The sequence below is a fragment of the Zophobas morio genome, unplaced genomic scaffold, assembly GCF_036711695.1.
Source record: "Zophobas morio isolate AGI-343-1 ecotype UQ-CSIRO unplaced genomic scaffold, CSIRO_AGI_Zmor_V1 ptg000022l, whole genome shotgun sequence".
Lineage (NCBI taxonomy): Eukaryota > Metazoa > Arthropoda > Insecta > Coleoptera > Tenebrionidae > Zophobas > Zophobas morio.
This window is the reverse complement of record NW_026972127.1, coordinates 2,268,140-2,289,452: the sequence shown is the minus strand read 5'-3', so window position 1 is coordinate 2,289,452 and position 21,313 is coordinate 2,268,140. Positions and strand designations below refer to the sequence as shown.

Genomic DNA, 21,313 nt, shown 5'->3' with positions numbered 1-21,313 from the left:
TAAGTGCATTTTTCGTTTTTAAGGTTAGGTCTCAGGGGTCCCTGAGCCACTTTTATCCACACTATAAATACTTGCCGGGAGTTGCATTGCTACGTTGGCTTTAGAGAAGCGTGTGTTTGATTTTAGATTAAGTCATATGTAATCTACGGAGTGATAAAGTCTAATCAAATAAGTAGAGAGGCTCGTGCAATTGTGTTTTGTTCATTGCTTGTTTTGAGCGGAGGAGTGGCTTATCTTTGCGATATTGGATAGGTAGATTCGATTCCGACCTTGATATATCGAATAATTACGTCAAATTGCAGTATTAGGGGAAAGTAGTGTCCAGAAAATTCTACACGCTTTTATGACATAACCAGCCCGACTAACAAATATTCTAATTCAGGAAGTAGGCTTGAATTGTGTGGTGAATGCGCATATTTGAGATACAATCATAATAACACCATTATGTAAGTATTTAGGTAATCACGGATTTTTTAAGAGGTTTTAAATCTTTTTATATCTCGCTGTAACCTTGTGGAGCTTAATTTAGGTCTAATTTTTTAAAACGGTACATCTGGAGAGAAAGGATCATTCCAGATGCGTGTGCGAGTTGGACAAATTTCATGTACGCCCATGACCTATCCAAATTCAAATTGAATTAACTCGTAACAATCGCCGATTTAATTTCCAGTCGGTGAACACTGCAGACCTACACACAGATATGGTGGTGAATTTTATGTGGCGGTATTCGGAACGTGTTGTTGTGTTCTGCACTTGCACAATTTTTTTTTTAGAACTGGCATTACTTTGATTTTTTGGATATTACATTTTCTTAAAAAAAAATGGAAAATTTTGGTCACGAAGATGACGATTTTGTGCGTCTGTACTTTTTTTGGTTTAGTACGCTGCAGTTTTATGCTAAGATCCCAAAATAGTGTAGTACTTGGCAGGTGTTCAAAGCATGACCAACATAAAACCTCATTTGTGGGTTCAGTTAAACGAGTTGACTGCAAAAAGTGTTGGAATAATTTGATTTATGACCAGCTACCATAAATGAAGTCAGGGGCGGATTCGGTCATCTGGAAATTTGAAATTTTCCACGTGTGGTACACCAGAGCGCTGGTGTTCGAATCTAAATTTTAAAAATTTTTAAAATTCGGCATTTCGAAAACTTAAAACTCATTTCAAAAACTTGACAGATGCAGTCTTTATTTTTTATTATCTCAAAAACAAGACAAGGGCTCTCCGAGATTCTGTCAAACTACTTTAAAAACACAACAAAAATTGTCCCCGAGATTCTTTCAAATTACTTCAAAAACCAGATACAAGGGGTCTTCGAGATTCTTTCCAACTACTTCAAAAACCCAGCACAAAAGGTCCCCGAGATTTTTTTGAAATTATGAACTTCAAAAACTAAGCACAAAAGATCCCCGAGATTTTTAAAACTACTTCAAAAACCAAATACAAGAGGTCCTTGAGATTCTTTCAACATACTTCAAAAACAAAACAAAAGAGGTCCCCGAGATTCTTAAAACTACTTCAAAAACCAAGCACAAAAGGTCCCGAGATTCTTTCAAACCACTTCAAAAACAAAACAAAAGGAGTCCCCGAGATTCTTAAAACTACTTCAAAAACCAAGCACAAAAGGTCCCCGAGATTCTTTCAAACTACTTCAAAAACAAAACAAAAACGGTCCCCGAGATTCTTTCAAACCACTTCAAAAACAAAACAAAAGGGGTCCCCGAGATTCTTAAAACTACTTCAAAAACCAAGCACAAAAGGTCCCGGAGATTCTTTCAAACCACTTCAAAAACAAAAGAAAAGGAGTCCCAGAGACTCTTAAAACTACTTCAAAAACCAAGCACAAAAGGTCCCCGAGATTCTTTAAAAAAAAAAAAAACACTTCAAAGACAAAAGGGTTCTCCGAGATTCTTTGAAACTAATTCAAAGACAAAACAAAAGCGCCCCCCGAGATTCTTTCAAGCTACTTCAAAAATACAACAAAAGGGGTCGGCGAGATTCGTAAAATTACTTGAAAAACCAAACACAAAAGGTCCCCCAGATTCTTTCAAACCACTTCAAAAACAAAACAAAAGGGGTCCCCGAGATTTTTTCAACCCACTTTATAAACAAAACAAAAGGGGTTCCCGAGATTCTTTCAAACTACTTCAAAAACAAAACAAAAACGGTCCCCGAGATTCTTTCAAACCACTTCAAAAACAAAACAAATGGGGTCCCCGAGATTCTTAAAACTACTTCAAAAACCAAGCACAAAAGTTCCTCGAGATTCTTTCAAACCACTTCAAAAACAAAAGGGATCCCCGAGATTCTTTCCAACTACTTAAAAAAAACATAAACGGCCCCCGAGATTCTTTCAAACTACTTCAAAAACCAAACACAAGAGGTTCCCGAGATTTTTTCAAACTACTTCAAAAACCAAACACAAGAAGTTCCCGAGATTTTTTCAAACCACTTCAAAAACAAAACAAAAGGGGTCCCCGAGATTCTAAAAACTACTTCAAAAACTAAACACAAAATGTCTCCGAAATTCTTTAAAACTACTTCAAAAACAAAACAAAAAGAATCTCCGAGATTCTTTAAAACTACTTCAGAAACCAGACACAAGAGGTATTCGAGATTTTTTCGAACCACTTCAAAAACAAAACAAAAATGGTCCCTGGGATTCTCTCAAACTACTTCAAAAATAAAACAAAAAGGGGTCCCCGAGATTCTTTAAAACTACTTCATAAACCAATCGTAAAAAAACCTCGAGATTCTATCAAACAAGTTCAAAAATAAAACAAAGGTGGTTCCCAATATTCTTTAAAACTACTTCAAAAACCAAACAAACGGAGTCCCCAAGATTCTTTCAAACTACTTTAAAAACAAAGCAAAAGGGGTCCCCGAGATTTTTAAAACCACTTAAAAAATCAAGCACAAAAGTTCCCCGAGATTCTTTCAAAGCACTTCAGAAACAAAACAAAAGCGGTCCCCGAAATCCTTTCGAACCACTTCAAAAACAAAACAAAAATGGTCCCCGAGATTCTTTCAAACAACTTCAAAAATAAAGCTAAAAGGGGTCCCCGAGGTTCTTTAAAAATACTTCACAAACCAATCATAAAAAGTCCCCGAAATTCTTTCAAACAATTTCAAAAACAAAATAAAGGGGGTCCCCAAGATTCTTTCAAACACAAGAGGTCCCTAAGATTTTTTCAAACTACTTCAAAAACCAAACACAAGAAGTTCCCTAGATTTTTTTCAAATTACTTCAAAAACAAAACAATAGGGGTCCCCGAGATTCTAAAAACTACTTCAAAAACCAAGCACAAAAGGTCCCCGAGATTGTTGCAATCTACTTCAAAAACAAGCCACAAGGGGTTCTCGAGACTTTCAAATTACTTCAAAAACATCACGGGCAGAAGCGGACTGGGCTATCTGGAAATCAGGAATTTTAATTTTCCAGAGTTTTCTTTCTTCAAAACATTGTAATTCAAAATTAGCTTTTTTTAACTTCTTTCTTTTAAACTTTTAAATTTTCTACAGAACTACTTTAAGAAAACCAGCGATATTAAGTATACTTAAAAAAAATCAAGTGTAACTATCCTTTTTAGAAACAGAGGTTAAATCATAAGAAACAAACACACAACATCGTACTATTTAAGTCAATGCAAACAATAAATGACTTTGAAATCCCAATTAGAAGCTTTATTTTCTAGTAGTAGTTAGTTAGTTAAAACGTTTACATTTGAGGCAACGCAACGATATCTCATCAGTAGCATTGTTTTTTTAAATAACATATTCGTGACTTTACACTGTACTAATAATACCGTATGATTTTTGTGAAAAAACTCTTGAAGCAAAATTTTAAAAGAATTTCACAACATTTGGCACCCAAAAAATGTTGCTTTTTCTGTGTCTGTTTTTAATTTTTATCAGTTAAGACCGAAAATTTGTAGAATTAGATATTTTTGAGACCTCATCGAAAATTATGTAAAGATATTTTCTTGTTAATTTCGATTTGTAAGTTATTTTTGGGTTCATTTTTTCAAAAATTCCAACAATTTTCTCAGAAAGTGTAAATAAAAATGGTAATTTTTGAGATTAAAAAAGACATTTTCAAACCTTTTTTTTTTTTCAAATCTTCAAAAATTCCAACCATTTTTCTAGAATTGATAAAATAAAAAATGCCAATTTTTTGGTACACTAAAAAACGAATTTTCAAAAATCTCAGTTAATAACAAAAATTTGTAGAAATTATGCATTGTTTTTCTTTCTGGACTTTTTCAGTTATCATAGATTTTAAAATCGTTTAAGACAACCGTCAAGTTTTTTTTTACTTTTGAAAATTCGGTCCAGATTAGATTTTTTCTTAAACTTAACGAAATTTTGAACTTTCAGTTTTCGAAATTTTTAATAATAATAGACTCTTTGTAAGATGTACAGAATTCAGAACTTTTCAAAACGAGTTTTTGAAAAAAATAGACATTTTTTAGTTCGTTTGAAATACCATCAACACGTGTTTTCCGAATCAGTTTGTGGAAATGTATTTCCCAAAACAAAGTATTTTTAGACAAGTTTAAAAATTGATCGATTTTTCTGTATCTTTCCGTATGATTTTTTTTTTACATTTTTTTGAGCTCTCATTGAAAATTAGATAAAGATATTTTCGTGTTAATTTCGATTTGTAACTTATTTTCGGGTTCATTTTTTCAAAAATTCCTACAATTTTCTCGGAAAGTATAAATAAAAAATGATAATTTTTGAGATTAAAAAAACTTTTTCAAACCAATTTTTTTTAAATCTTGATCAGGGTCCATCCACACGTTATGCTTTTCGAATTGGCTTGTGGAAATGTATTTCCCAGAATTTTTCAGGATTTGTAGACAACTTTTCTAAATAATCAGTTTTACTATATCGTCCTATATGAATTTTTTGACGTTTTTGAGAAGTTTTCGAATGTCATCTAAAGACATTTTCTTGTTAATTTTAACGAAACTGTCAAAAATTACTGTATTTCAATTAGCGATTTTGGAAAAACGGTAGGAATTTCCGAAAAAAGAAAGCCCAAAATGCTTTCTAGATATCGAAATCTACCAGAAAATGTCAAAAGTGCTAAAAACAGTCTTATCTTATCAAATACTAGCCCCGCCCACCCACCCTCTATTTTCTTAGAAGGTATGTCATTTGCCAAATCAGTCTTATCGTAGCAAGTACTTCTAAAGTTATTTTTGGGGTGCATTATTTCAAAACTTCCAACAATTTTTCTAGAATTGATAAAATAAAAAATGCAAATTTTAGATACATTAAAAAAACCGAATTTTTCAAAAATCTCAGTTAATTACAAAAATTTGTTGAAATTATGCAGTTTTTTCTTTCTTGACTTTTTCAGGTTACCATAGATTTTAAAATAGTTCAAGTACAATCGTCAAGTTTTTTTACTTTTGAAAATTAGGTCCAGATTAGATTTTTTCTTAAATTTAAAAGCTCAGGCAACGAAATTTTCAACTTTCAGTTTTCGAAAACGGTTAGGGTCCATCGGGTGCCTGGCTACTTTCATGTTTTTTTGACACTTCACTGGTTTCCCGTTTCGTCGTCATTTCATAGCAAATAGGATTTAAATTTTACCAAATAACGTACTACTTGTGGTTTATGAATCCGCCTTGAAATTTTTCCCGAAAAAATCGAAATTTTGTAGCTACCTTCAATATGTCAATATTTCTTTATTGATCAAATCAAGACCGGTACACGACATTGTTTTATTATTAGCATTATACTGCACGTGTCGAAATTCACATACGTGTCCTTGCTGAATTGTTGATCAACTCACATTTTTAGAACAATTGTTAATCCGTTTCCTTCCATGCATGGAAAAGTGCATTCCAGACCAAAAATAACCAAATTAAGAGAGTGTGTTTTTGCAACATAATCGTTCGAATCAAAAGCAGTGGCAGGTGTGGGTAATTATTAATGAAAGTCCAAAGTGTGGCATTATCGCTTCTTAAAATCTTATCTCAAAAACGACAAGTGCATAATAATAATTGTGGGTATTTTCATTGTTACCATAATGATATGTGTCAACAGTGTGACATTGACGTTCAAAATATATTTCATGCAAATAAAACGCGATTTTCGTGTGTTTTGTATTATAATGTAGTCCAGGCTTTTACAATAACAATAAGCGATAACAAACTCTGGCACGAACAAGTTACCTACTGGCGAAATGTTTAAAATTCTGGTGTTTTGTACCGATAATAAAAAGTTATGTGACTGTTTACCATTACTTAAAAATAGTATATGGGGTCCGATAGAAAATAAGCTCTAGTTTTCAACAAAATAAATGGATGAGCTGCATTGATCACCTTCACACTCCTGATCCTATTTTTGTGTACTACGTAACATTAAAAAGTCGTACAATGTGCAATTTTTTATACTGAGTAGGAGTTGAGCGATATTGCGATATTCTCTTTTCGTGTGACAAACATGAGACATTAAAAAATTCTGGACTTTTGAAACAAAAATTATTGTTGTAAATTTAAGTACGTAAAAGTACTTTTCAAAACCAACTTTCATGATTTAATCTTTAGCACATGCTGTGAAGGTTAAAAAATTCTTATTTATTGTGTTTCGACCTTCACATCATCAGAATTATGGTGCCACAATTTACTGTAAATTTTAAGACATGTTGAGTGATTTTAAAACAATGCATTAATTACTATTTTTGCGTAATTAACATTCATAGTTCTTTCACCTCCACTTTTCGCATATTTTGCATTTTATTAAGGAAATCGCTTTTTATTCCACAATTTTAAAACTGACTCAAATATCCTTCGTGGTTGTGACTCAGGCGTGCATCAACATTATTATCTGGCTCGCGTGATGAGGGTACTGATCATTCTTTAAAAATAATAATTTTGTGTGATGTTTGTGTTTACTTGAAATATCGTCTTCTAGGAAGACGGTTTATGGGTCACTGGTGCTCGAACACCGTCTCTTCATTTATTGATTCATAATTACAAAGTAAATGTTTTTGTGTGATGCATCATGCATCGTTGAGATGAAGTGTGTTGCAGATAAAAAACAACAACAAAATGTTACGTAAATGTTAAGTAACGAACGCGTCTTAGGACGGAAAGCCCGAAAAGAGGTGATCGTATTCTTGAATTCGCGTCGCTAAAAATAGAATTGGATTGTGTTCCATCGACGTAAGAGAATTTTGTTTTGTTAAAAATAATTATCAACAAGTCGGTAACTCCAGCATAAACCAGATTAATTTTCGAATTCATTGAACAAGCTCCTTATCGACCAATTTAGCTAAATTAAACAGACGTTAACACAAGTCTGTGTACAAAGCGCCTCGTCGGCGTTAAAATACTTGACACGATTGCATTTACATTATTAGTTTAATATGTTGACATCCGGTTGTTGTTCTTTGCTACAATTAGTACGTTTGTGACGTCAGACGAATCACTAACCTATTAACGGAAAGTAATAGACACTTGGATTAAGCGATCAACCGATATTTGCAAGGTTGCTTTTTATGATCCCTCCTAATTAATGTTTACATGTTTTTCCCATAAAAACGATGAAAGAATTGTTATTATTACTATCGGATGTAGTGACCGCCAGTTCGCTCGCTAATAACCTTTTCAAAATTTTATGCGGTATTTCCTGTTTCAAAGTGCAACAGAAATTGTTGCCAAAACAGGTCCTGGCATTGCAGAGGTGAGAAAGGAGGTCACGGGGAACTTCAAACACCATTGGTAGAAATCGCCGCGATTAAAAAATTGGTTGGTTTTTTTATTTAAGGTAATCAGTTTTTTGGTTGCACTGCGACTTATTTTATAAAAAAGGTGGCAAAGTTTTCCACGCGAAAGCAGGTTCTGTCACTCTTGAACTTGGCCTCAACGGGAAAAAGTAGCTTTTTTGTATTCAAATTGGGGAATTTTTCCACTCGAAGTTGGAACTTTTGTGTTGTGTAATGTCAATTTGTTTTTCTTTACACTGTGACTACACCTACATAATTCACCCACATCGTCGTGTAAATATTCATTTAGTTGATTAAGATGAGGGGGTGTGATAACAGAAATTTTATTTGGGTTTTATTTAGATTGTAGTTATGTGACGAGGCAGTTTTTGAAAATTTATGATATACTTAGGTATGGTGAAACTATTGACATTTCGAGGTTTGGTGTTAACAGTTGAACTTGATAATAATTTTCTTGTTTTGTGTGCTTATTTTAGAACTTTTTAAATTGTTTCAAGTTAATTTTGTTATCAGATTTTTGGAAAAAGTCGAAATTTTTACGAAATTATTAGCTTTTTACTTTAAGTTACAGGCATCGACACTACTTTTATAAACACTCTTAAAGTTTTAATTAATTGAAAATTGAAAAAGAAAAACGAATTTAACAAAGGTGAATAAAAATTAATTTAAAAACAGGCTCCTATAAGTTTATTTTATACTTTATTTTTTCAAAATTCGTCAAAATCCACTACAACGCCAATTTAAAATACTGTGGTGTTCAAAAACTCTTAGCAATCAATGGATCTAACAATTTCATTGCGCAAAAGTGCATCATGTTTTCGTTAATTTTCTATTTTATTTTCCAAAATTCGGTAAAACTCGATTCTGGTCTGTTGTCGCTACCGAAAACCATCACCAATCGATTAGTAGGATAATTTCAGTATATTAAAACAAATCGGACTTCCAAATTTAGACGATTTATTTTTTCAAAATTCGTCACAATTCGACAGAATTTGAATTTGGAATTTTTACGATCAGAAAACATTATTAATCGACTAGTTTGACATTTGTGGGAAATTGCGTTGAATTTAAGCCGATTGAACATTTTGCGTTTCCAAAATTCGTCAAAATTGGAATCTTTTTTGTTTCGCCAACTACAGTTTTTTGTGTTTTGGGTGTTTTGGAGAATGAACGTCAAAATTGAATTAAACTTGATCCTAAATCGTTGTCATGACCTGACGTCATCACCAATTGGTTAGTGTGATAATTTTAGTACGGCTAAATAGGCCATATTACCACATTTGAACCACTTATTTTTCAAAAATTCGTCAAAATGTAGAAAATTTTTATTTGGCGTGTTATCGCCACCAAAAACCGTCATTAATCAGGTAGAGCTATAACTTAGGTATAAAGAAGTGCACCGTATTTGCGTAGTTTGGATGTCTTATTTTCCCAGAATTCGTCAAAATTCGATAAACTCGATTCTAGTCTGTTGTCGCTACCGAAAACCATCACCAATCGATTAGTTGGATAATTTGAGTATGTTAAAACAAATCGGACTTCCAAAATTTAGACGATTTATTTTTTCAAAATTCGTCACAATTCGACAAAATTTGAATTGGGAATTTTCACGATCAGAAAACATTTTAATCAGCTAGTTTGACATTTGTGGGAAAATACATTGAATTTAAGCGGATTGAACATTTTGCTTTTCCAAAATTCGTCAAAATTGAAATTTTTTTTGTTTCGCCAACCACAGTTTTTTTGTGTTTTGGGGGTTTGGAGAATAAACGTCAAACTTGGATTAAACTTAACCATGAATCCTTGACCTGACCTGAAACTTTCACTAACTGATTAGTGTGATAATTTCAGTAGGGGAAAATATGCCATGTTGTCACATTTCGATTGTTTATTTTTCAAAAATTCGTCAAATTGTACTAAAACTCGAATCTGGAGTGTTGTCGCGACCGAAAAGTATTACCAATAGATTAGTGGGATAATTTCAGTCTATTAAGATAAATCCACAATTTAGATAGTTGATTTTTTCAAAATTCGGCACATTTCGACAAAACTTGAAGCCGGAATTTTTACGACCAGAAACCGTCATTAATTGACTAGTTTGACAATTGTGGAAAAATGCATTGAATTTGGGCGAATTCGACATTTTGCTATTCCAAAGTTCGTCAAAATTGGAATTTTTGTTGTTTCGCCAACCACAGTTTTTTTGTGTTTTGGAAGTTTGAAGAATATACGTCAGAATTGGATTAAAGTTAACCGCGAATCGTTGACTTGACCCAAAACCTTCACTAACTGATTAGTGTGATAATTTCAGTAGGGCAAAATATGCCATGTTGTCACATTTGGACTGTTTATTTTTCAAAAATTCGTCAAATTTTACTAAAACTCGAATCTGGAGTGTTGTCGCGACCGAAAAGTATTACCAACAGATTAGTGGGATAATTTCAGTCTATAAGATAAATCCACAATTTAGATAGTTGATTTTTTCAAAATTCGGCACATTTCGACAAAACTTGAAGCCGGAATTTTTACGACCAGAAACCGTCATTAATTGACTAGTTTGACAATTGTGGAAAAATGCATTGAATTTGGGCGAATTCGACATTTTGCTTTTCCAAAATTTGTCAAAATTGGAATTTTTTTTGTTTCGCCAACCACAGTTTTTTTGTGTTTTGGAAGTTTGAAAAATAAACGTCAGAATTGGATTAAACTTAACCGCGAATCGTTGACTTGACCCGAAACCTTCACTAACTGATTAGTGTGATAATTTCAGTAGGAGAAAATAGGCCATATTATCACATTTCGACTGTTTATTTTTCAAAAATTCGTCAAATTTTACTAAAACTCGAATCTGGAGTGTTGTCACGACCGAAAAGTATTACCAATAGATTAGTGGGATAATTTCAGTTTATAAAGATAAATCGGACGTCCACAATTTAGATAGTTGATTTTTTCAAAATTCGTCACATTTCGACAAAAACTTGAAGCCGAAATGTTTACGAGCAGAAACCGTCATTAATTGACTAGTTTGACAATTGTGGAAAAAATGCATTGGATTTTGATCGAATTCGACATTTTGCTTTTCCAAAGTTCGTCAAAATTGGAATTTTTTTGTTTCGTCAACCATTTTTTTTGTGTTTTGGGGGTTTGGAGAATAAACGTCAGAATTGGATTAAACTTAACCGTGAATCGGTGACCTGACCCGAAACCTTCATTAACTGATTAGTGTGATAATTTCAGTAGGGGAAAATATGCCATGTTGTCACATTTGGACTGTTTATTTTTCAAAAATTCGTCAATTTTACTAAAACTCGAATCTGGAGTGTTGTCGCGACCGAAAAGTATTACCAATAGATTAGTGGGATAATTTCAGTTTATAAAGATAAATCGGACGTCCACAATTTAGATAGTTGATTTTTTCAAAATTCGTCACATTTCGACAAAACTTGAAGCCGGAATTTTTACGACCAGAAACCGTCATTAATTGACTAGTTTGACAATTGTGGAAAAAATGCATTGAATTTGGGCGAATTCGACATTTTGCTTTTGGAAAGTTCGTCAAAATTGGAATTTTTTTTGTTTCGCCAACCACAGTTTTTTTTGTGTTTTGGGGATTTGCAGAATAAATGTCAAAATTGAAATTAAAATTGACCCTGAATCGTTGTCGGGACCTGAAACCTTCACTAACTGTTTAGTGTGATAATTTCAGTAGGGAAAATATGCCATATTGTCACATTTGGACTGTTTATTTTTCAAAAATTCGCAAATTTTACTAAAACTCGAATCTGGAGTATTGTCGCGACCGAAAAGTATCACCAATAGATTAGTGGGATAATTTCAGTCTATAAAGATAAATCGGACGTCCACAATTTAGATAGTTGATTTTTTCAAAATTCGTCACATTTCGACAAAACTTGAAGCCGGAATTTTTACGACTAGAAACCGTCATTAATTGACTAGTTTGACAACTGTGGAAACAATGCATTGAATTTGGGCGAATTCGACATTTTGCTTTTCCAAAGTTCGTCAAACTTGGATTTTTTTTTGTTTCGCCGATCACAGTTTTTTTGTGTTTTGGGGGTTTGGAGAATAAACGTCAGAATTGGATTAAATTTAACCGTGAATCGTTGACCTGACCTGAAACCTTCACTAACTGATTAGTGTGATAATTTCAGTAGGGGAAAATATGCCATGTTGTCACATTTGGGCTGTTTATTTTTCAAAAATTCGTCAAATTTTACTAAAACTCGAATCTGGAGTGTTATCGCGACCGAAAAATATTACCAATAGATTAGTGGAATGATTTCAATCCATAAGGATAAATCGGACTTCCACAATTTATGCACTTGATTTTTTTCAAAATTCGTCACAATTCGACATTTTTTTTTACGACCTAAAATGGTTATCAATCGACTACTTCAACACTTGTGTTAATTTTAATTTTCTCTAGATAATGCTAACATGATTAGCGAAACGCGTTGACAGTTCTTTTTGGTTTCGGTGTTTTAGAGAATAAACATTAAAATTGGATTAAACTTGACTCTGAATCGTTGTCGTGACCTGAAACCATCACCAGCTCATTAGTGGTATAATTTTAGTAGGGGAAAATAAATCACATTTTCACATTTGGGTTGTTTATTTTTCAAAAATTCGTCAAAATTTACTAAAACTCGAATCTGGAACGTTGTCGCCACGAAAAACCGTGATCACTCGACTTCAGGAATAACTTACGTATAAAAAAGTGCATTGTACTTGCGTAGTTTCAATGTCTTATTTTGCCAAAATTCGGTAAAACTCGATTCTGGTCTATTGTCGCGACCGAAAACTATTACCAGTAATGTAGTGGGATGATTTCAATCTGTGAAGATAAATCGGACTTCCATAATTAGACACTTGATTTTTTCAAAATTCGTCATAATTCGACAAAAAATATTTGAATCGGGAGTTTTTACGCCAGAAATCGTCATTAATTCACCAGTTTGACAATTGTGGAAAAAATACATTGAATTTGTGCGAATTGGACGTTTTGCTTTTCCAAAATTCGTCAAAATTGGAATCTTTTTTGTTTCGCCAACCACAGTTTTTGTGTTTGGAGTGTTTTGGAGAATGAACGTCAAAATTGGATTAAAATTGGCCCTGAATCGTTGTCATGACCTGACACCATCATCAACTTATTAGTGTGATAATTTTAGTACGGGAAAATAGGCCGTATTCCCACATTTGGACTATTTATTTTTCAAAAATTTGTCAAAATTGAAAAAATTTGAATCTGGAGCCGGGAGTTTTTACGACCAGAAACCGTCATTAATTGACTAGTTTGACAATTATGAAACAAGTGCATTGAATTTTAGCGAATTGGACATTATGCTCTTTCAAAATTCGTCAAAATTGGAATCTTTTTTGTTTCGCTAACCACAGTTTTTTTTGTGTTTTGGAGAATAAACGTTGAACTTGACCCTAAATCGTTGTCGTGACCTGAAACTTTCCCCAACTGAATAGTGTGACAATTTCACTACGGGAAAATAGGCGATATTATCACATTTGGAATGTTTGTTTTTCAAAAATTCGTCAAAATTTATTAAAACTCGAATCTGGAGTGTTGTCGCCACCAAAAACCATGACCACTCGACTTCAGGAATAACTTAGGTCGAAAAAAGTGCGTTGTACTTGCGTAGTTTCAATGTCTTATTTTGCCAAATTTGGTCAAAATTCGGTAAAACTCGATTCTGGTCTGTTGTCGCGACCGAAAACTATTACCAATAAGTTTAGTGGGATGATTTCAATCTATGAAGATAAATCGGACTTCCACAATTAGACACTTGATTTTTTCAAAATTCGTCATAATTCGACAAAAAAAAAATTGAATCGGGAGTTTTTACGCCAGGAATAGTCATTAATTCACCAAATTGACAATTGTGGAAAAAATGCATTGAATTTGTGCGAATTGGACATTTTGCTTTTCCAAAATTCGTCAAAATTGGAATCTTTTTTGTTTCGTCAACCACAGTTTTTTTGTTTTTTGGGGTTTTTGGAGAATAAAGGTCAGAATTGGATTAAACTTAACCCTGAATCGTTGTCCTGACCTGATACCATCACCAACTTATTAGTGTGATAATTTTAGTACGGGAAAATTACCACATTTGGACTATTTATTTTTCAAAAATTCGTCAAAATTTAGAAAATTTGAATCTGGAGCCGGGAGTTTTTACGACCAGAAACCGTCATTAATTGACTAGTTTGGCAATTATGAAATAAGTGCATTGAATTGTAGCGAATTGGACATGATGCTTTTTCCAAATTCGTCAAAATTCGAATCATTTTTGTTTCACTAACCACAGTTTTTTTGTGTTTTGGGGGTTTTGGAGAATTAGAATTGGATTAAACTTGACCCTAAATCGTTGTCATGACCTGACACCATCACCAACTTATTGGTGTGATAATTTTAGTACGGGAAAATAGGTCGTATTTCCACATTTGGACTATTTATTTTTCAAAACTTCGACAAAATTTAGAAAATGGGAATCTAGAGCCGGGAGTTTTTACGACCAGAAATCGTCATTAATTGACTAGTTTGACAATTATGAAATAAGTGCATTGAATTTTGGCGAATTGGACATTATGCTTTTTCAAAATTCGTCAAAATTGGAATCTTTTTTGTTTCGCTAACCACAGTTTTTTTTTTTGTTTTGGGGGTTTTGGAGAATGAACGTCAAAATTGAATTAAATTTGACCCTGCATCGTCGGCATGGTCTGATGCCATCACCAACTGATTAGTGTGATAATTTCACTACGGGAAAATAGGCCATATTATCACATTTGGACTGTCTATTTTTCAAAAATTCGTCAAAATTTACTAAAACTCGAATCTGGAGTGTTGTCGCCACCAAAAACCGTGACCACTCGACTTCCGCAATAACTTAGCTGTAAAAAAATTGGTCTAAAGAGTTTAGACAGTACTTCCCTCGCTGTCGGAAACTTGACGACTGCATGCCTATTGTGTTTTTTTTGTCATTACATTTTTGTAGTGGGAATTTAAAAAAAAATTGCGATGACGTCATCAACATTTTTGCAAGGACACGTATATCAGTTGGGATAGATGTAGTGTAATACTAAGAATAAAATTATTATATTCTCAAATTTTCGGGAAAATGAATTGGGTCGTTTGAATATTGATTTGTAATAATCAATAAAATAACGAAACAATTTACTCACGTATACCTACGTATCAGAGGCAACTGAAAATCGTGTATGTATAAACATTGTTAATTTAAGATGACAGGCGTAACAGCATACGTGAGAGCCAAACACAGAAACTGTAAACAAAACGACCGTCGGTTTTATTGCTTCGACTTCCGCTTATTATATAAAACATTGGGTTTTATTTTAATTCTTGACGGTGAAATTCACAATTGGTTGATTATAAACATGTCTATTTCACATTCGCGGAATCAAGTGAACGCATAAAACAAATGCAGGTCTGTAATGTTAAAGTCGATGTAAATAAGCGTGCTACCCTTATGTTTCAACCGAGTTTTTCATTTAACAAATTTTGTGTCTACCAAATTGGGTTGGTTGGGGTGTAATACTAATAATAAGTGTTGCCTTTAATTTAATCAATAAAATAAATTGACTTCATTAATTTTTTTGAACCACCTCTTAAGAAAATCTAAAAAATATGAATGGAATGATAAATCACAAGTACAAACTCATCATATTTTTTGCATTTTAGATAGGATTTATTCAGCAAAATTTAAGGGTGACGTCATCAATTTTTTTAGGAGGGATGAACAAATACATTTTGAACAAAAGTTTACCATGCTTATAATAACTTTAAAATATTCCCAAGATTTCAAAGCATTCGGTTTTGTAATTCCTGATTAAATCGATAAAATAAATTCACGCCTTCATTAATTTTTTTGAGTCACCCTGCATATGCAAATCCAAAAATATGAATGGAATGATAAATCACAAGTACAGACTCATCATATTTTGTACATTTTAGATACGATTTATTCGGAAAACTTTTGAGCTGACGTCATCAGTTTTTTGTAGAAGATAACCAAATATATTTTGACTAAAAATTTATTATGCTCTTTATAACCTTAAAACATCTGCAAGATTTCAAAGCATTCGGTTTTGTAGTTCCTGATTAAATCAATAAAATAAATTTACGCATTCATTAATTTTTTTGAGTCACTCTGTATATGCAAATCCAAAAAATATGAATGGAGTGATAAATGACAAGTACAGGCTCATCATTTTTTGTACATTTTAGATATGATTTATTCGGCAAACTTTCGAGCTGACGTCATCAAGTTTTTGGAGGGGATAAGCAAATATATTTTGACTAAACATTTATTATGCTCTTTATGACCTTAAAACATCTGCAAGATTCCAGAGCATTCGGTTTTGTAGTTCCTGATTAAATCAATAAAATATATTTACGCATTCATTAATTTTTTTGAGTCACCCTGTATATGCAAATCCAAAAAATATTAATGGAGTGATAGTTCACAAGTACAGACTCATCATATTTTGTACATTTTAGATATGATTTATTCCACAAACTTTTGAGCTGACGTCATCAAGTTTTTGGAGGGGATAAGCAAATATTTTTTGACTAAAGATTTATGATGCTCTTTATAGCCTTAAAACATCTGCAACATTTCAAAGCATTCTGGTTAGCAGATTAAAAATTAAATTTCAAAATGTTGTTTTATAATTTTGATTTTTTTTCCAAAAATCTGGACGTTTCGGGTGAAAAGTCGATTCAGAGTTGTAAACTACATGTGTAGGACTATGTTATTTTATACAATTGAAAACCCATTTACTATGTACAATTTTGAAGTGACGTCATCGCTTTAGTGGTGGGGATGATTCGACAAATTTTGGTTAGCGTTTTACCATCTACATGATATTCTTAATATAAGTACAAAATTTCACAACAATCGGTCGAGTACTTTCGGAGATTATCTGTCTAATAAAAATCCGTGACAACAGACGGACAGACGGACAGACGGACGGACAGACGGACAGACGGACAGACGGACAGACAGACGGAAATGGGAGACCTATTTCTTCGTCTTCTAGGGGTCATGAAAGATCGAGAAAACGTAAAAGTAGAGAGTCGGCCGACGGACTCGATTACAATACTTCCTTTGCTTACGCTCGGGAAGTAAAAATGCGTAGTTTGGATGTCTTATTTTTTCAAAATTCTATAAAACTCGATACTGGTTTGTTGTCGCGACCGAAAACCATTACCAATCGATTAGTGGCATAACTTCAGTCTATAAAGATAAATCGGACTTCCACAATTTAGACACTTGATGTTTTGAAAATTCGTCACAATTCGATCATTTCTTTTACGAACAAAAATAATCATTAATCAACTAGTTCGACTACTGTGGCAGAAAATACATTGAATTTGATATTTTGTTTTTCCAAAATTCGTCAAAATTGAAAGCTTTTTTGTTTCCTGAACCACGTTGTCATTATCAAAACTGATAGTTAGTTTTCTCTAGATAATGTCAACATGAGTGGCGAAACGCGTCGACAGTTTTTTTTGTGTTTTCCGTGTTTTGGAGAATAAACGTCACAATTGGATTAAACTTGACTCTGAAGCGTTGTCGTGACCTGAAACCATCACCAGCTGATAATTTTAGTACGGGAAAATAAATCACATTTTCTCATTTGGGTTGCTTATTTTTCAAAAATTCGTCAAAATTTACTAAAACTCGAATCTGGAGTGTTGTCGCGACCAAAAACGGCGATTAATCGACTAGAGAAATAACTTAGGTGTAAACAAGTGCACTGTACTTGCGTAGTTTGGTTGTCTTATTTTTCCAAAATTCGTCAAAATTCCATAAAACTCGATTCTGGTCTATTGTCTATTGTCGCGAAATAATTTCAGTCTATAAAGTCAATTTAGTCACAATTTAGACACTTGATTATTATCAAAATTTATCACAATTCGACAAATTTTTTTACGATCAAAACCCGTCATTAATCAATTAATTCGACAATTTTGGAAAAAATGCATTGAATTGGACATTTTGTTTTTACAAAATTCATCAAAATTTGAATCTTTTTTGTTTCGCCAACCACAGTTTTTTGTGTTTTGGGGGTTTTGGAGAATTGGATTAAACTTGACTCTGAATCAATTGTTAGTGTGATAATTTTAGTACGGGAAAATAGGCCGTATTACCACATTTGGACTGTTTATTTTTAAAAAATTTGTCAAAATTTAAAAAATTTGAACCTGGAGCCGGGAGTTTTTACGACCAGAAACCGTCATTAATTGACTAGTTTGACAATTATGAATACGTGCATTGAATTTTGGGGAATTGGACATTTTGCTTTTTCAAAATTCGTCAAAATTGGAATCTTTTTGTTTCGGTAACCACAATTTTTGTGTTTTGGGGGTTTTGGAGAATTAGAATTGGATTAAACTTGACCCTAAATCGTTGTCACGACCTGAGACCGTCACCAACTTCGTGTGATAATTTTAGTAAGGGAAAATAGGCCGTATTCCCACATTTGGACTATTTATTTTTCAAAACTTCGTCAAAATTTAGAAAATTTGAATCTGGAGCCGGGAGTTTTTACGACCAGAAATCGTCATTAATTGACTAGTTTGACAATTATCAAATAAGTGCAATGAATTTTGGCGAATTTGACATTATGCTTTTTCAAAATTCGTCAATATTGGAATCTTTTTTGTTTCGCTAAGCACAGTTTTTTTTTTTGTGTTTTGGAGATTTTGGAGAATGAACGTCAAAATTGAATTAAAGTTGACCCTGCATCGTTGTCATGGTCTGATGCCATCACCAACTGGTTGTGTGATAATTTCATTAGAGGAAAATAGGCCATATTATCACATTTGGACCGTCTATTTTTCAAAAATTCGTCAAAATTTACTAAAACTAGAATCTGGAGTGTTGTCGCCACCAAAAACCGTGACCACTCGACTTCCGGAATAACTTAGATACAAAAAAGTACACTGTACTTGCGTAGTTTGGATGTTTTATTTTTCCAAAATTCGATAAAACGCGATTTTGGTCTATTGTCGCGACCGAAAACTATTACCAATAAGATTATTGGGATCATTTCAGTCTATAAAGATAAATCGCACTTCCACAATTCGGACACTTGATTTTTTTTAAATTTGTCATAATTCTACAAACTTTGAACCGGGAGTTTTTATGTCAGAAATAGTCATTAATTCACCATTTTAACAATTTTGAAAAAAATGCACTGAATTTGAGCGAATTGGACATTTTGCTTTTCCAAACTTCGTCAGAATTGGATTTTTTTTTGTTTCGCCAACCACAGTTTTTTTGTGTTTTGGTGATTTTGGAGAAAAACTTCAGAATTGGATTAAACTTAACCGTGAATCGTTGTCCTGACCTAAAACCTTCACTAACTGATTAGTGTGATAATTTCAGTAGGGGAAATATGCCATATTGTCACATTTGGACTGTTTATTTTTCAAAAATTCGTCAAATTTTACTAAAACTCGAATCTGGAGTGTTGTCGCGACCAAAAACCGCGATTAATCGACAAGAGCAATAACTTAGGCGTAAAAAAGCGCACTGTACTTGCGTAGTTTGGTTGGATTATTTTTCCAAAATTCGTCAAAATTCCATAAAACTCGATTCTGGTCTGTTGTCGCGACCGAAAACCATTACCAATCGATTAGTGGGATAATTTCAGTTTATAAAGTCAAATGGGACTTCCACAATTTAGACACTTGATTATTTTTAAAATTCATCACAATTCGACAAAATTTTTTACGATCAAAAACCGTCATTAATCAATTAGTTCGACATTGAATTGGACATTTTGTTTTTCCAAAATCCATCACAATTGGAACCCTTTTTGAACACTCGATAATGCTATAACGTGTATTCCCCTGAAAACACCAAAAAATTGTCGACGCGTTTCACCGACCGCATTAGGATTATCTAGACTGACAGTGTACTTTTGACCACATAGTGCCAATGTGGTTGGCGAAACGCGTGAACAATTTTTATGTATTTTCGGTATTTTGGCGAATAAACGTCAAAATTGGACAAAAAAATTACTTGAATCGTTATCCTGACTGGAAACCACTAGTTAATATAGTGATAATTTTATTATGGGAAAATAAATCGCATTTCCTACACATTGGAGTATTTATTTTTCAAAAATTCGCCAAAATTCACTAAAGTAGGATATGAAAAAAAAAATAATAATAAAAAGAAAGAACAGAACATTTTCTAATATCTTTTTTATTTAAAAACTTCAATCTTAACTAAAATAATATTAAAAATCAACGCACAATTCTGGAATTTTTGGACTAGAAATTCTATAACTGCAAATATTTTTCACAATTTTATGTAAGTAGGTCGCAGACAAGACTTCATTGTAGCTTAGTAGGGCAAAAAATTATAGAATCATTTAGCAGTCTAACAATGGATATTGTTTTATGTCAAACATAATACATAGATCTACGATTTTTAGAATAATTCAAGTGGATTTCGCGTGAAGTGTGAAACCGACGTTTGCTGACAACGAAGACCACAAAAATTATATGAACGTGATTTGCTTTCGATTTTTTCGTATTTTTCCACGTTGTAGTTTATCTCGAAAAATCACCAATCAGCAAACACACGTAACCGGAAACAGAACTAATTAACGTTAGTTGCACAACGAGACCCCTGTTTCTATTGTTCGAATTTTTCCATTCGAGGAAAGCGTTGCCCCATTTTGCCAGTGACATTTGAAAAGTTCAAAGCAACAACTGCGAAATCTTCGATTCGATCAACGTCCCCTGGAGAGTCCTTTGTGTTGCCTGCGACCATCGAACGGTAAAATCGATTAGCGAAGCCCAATATCATTCACCGTAATTGCGAATTTTAGAAAGTAGCGGCAATTACCGGGTTTTAGATTATACGAATCGCTTCTAAAAGAAGATTACGCATCCAGGAAACACCCCCACAGCGTAATTAAACTATTTCTGAACCTCCTGCAATCACACGGAACGAACAATTCCACAATCCTAAAACCAGAGAGCATAAAACGTAGTTTCTAAAATAATTCCGAAGAAAGCGCCAGTTTTAATTAAGACATACAGACCTGATTTTGTGCAGGTGTACCGCTAGTAACACAGTTCACGTAACAATAGGATTTCTAAAAATATAAAATAATTATCGAATCAGCTGATGCCCTCGTACGATCGTAGTAAGATCATGCCACTTTATCAACTCACGTAGTAAAAAATAAGGTGATAAAAGTTATCTGAATAGCTGACCCGGGTCGTATGGTAATGGCCGAATTGGCGGCACTTCTATAACACTTTTTTTCCTAGGTCCGAGCTGCGTCCAGTGTTATTAAAAATTCAAATTTGGGGAAAGTTGAGTTTGTTCTCCTTAAATAAAACAGTGTTTTGATAATAACCACCGACGTAAGTATATCGTAGACACTCGCTTCACTTCCTTCTAGTTAGCACAAGACCTTCCTCCCCTAGTTCTAGTAGTGTGTCTGACCCCTGTTTGCTCAAGTACCATCACTGCACCGTCTTATTTATAATTG

General features: G+C 33.3%; 1 protein-coding gene and 1 long non-coding RNA gene across 2 annotated transcripts in view; both read left to right on the top strand.

Annotated features, from left to right (window-relative positions):
• Window positions 1-21,313, top strand: part of LOC135133745 (choline-phosphate cytidylyltransferase B-like) — a 30,906-nt gene that overhangs the window by 613 nt on the left and 8,980 nt on the right. The window lies entirely within an intron of this gene.
• Window positions 13-21,310, top strand: LOC135133746 (uncharacterized). Its single transcript, XR_010281204.1, has 3 exons — window positions 13-252; window positions 303-446; window positions 21,090-21,310. It is a non-coding gene; the product is annotated as an uncharacterized LOC135133746 (long non-coding RNA).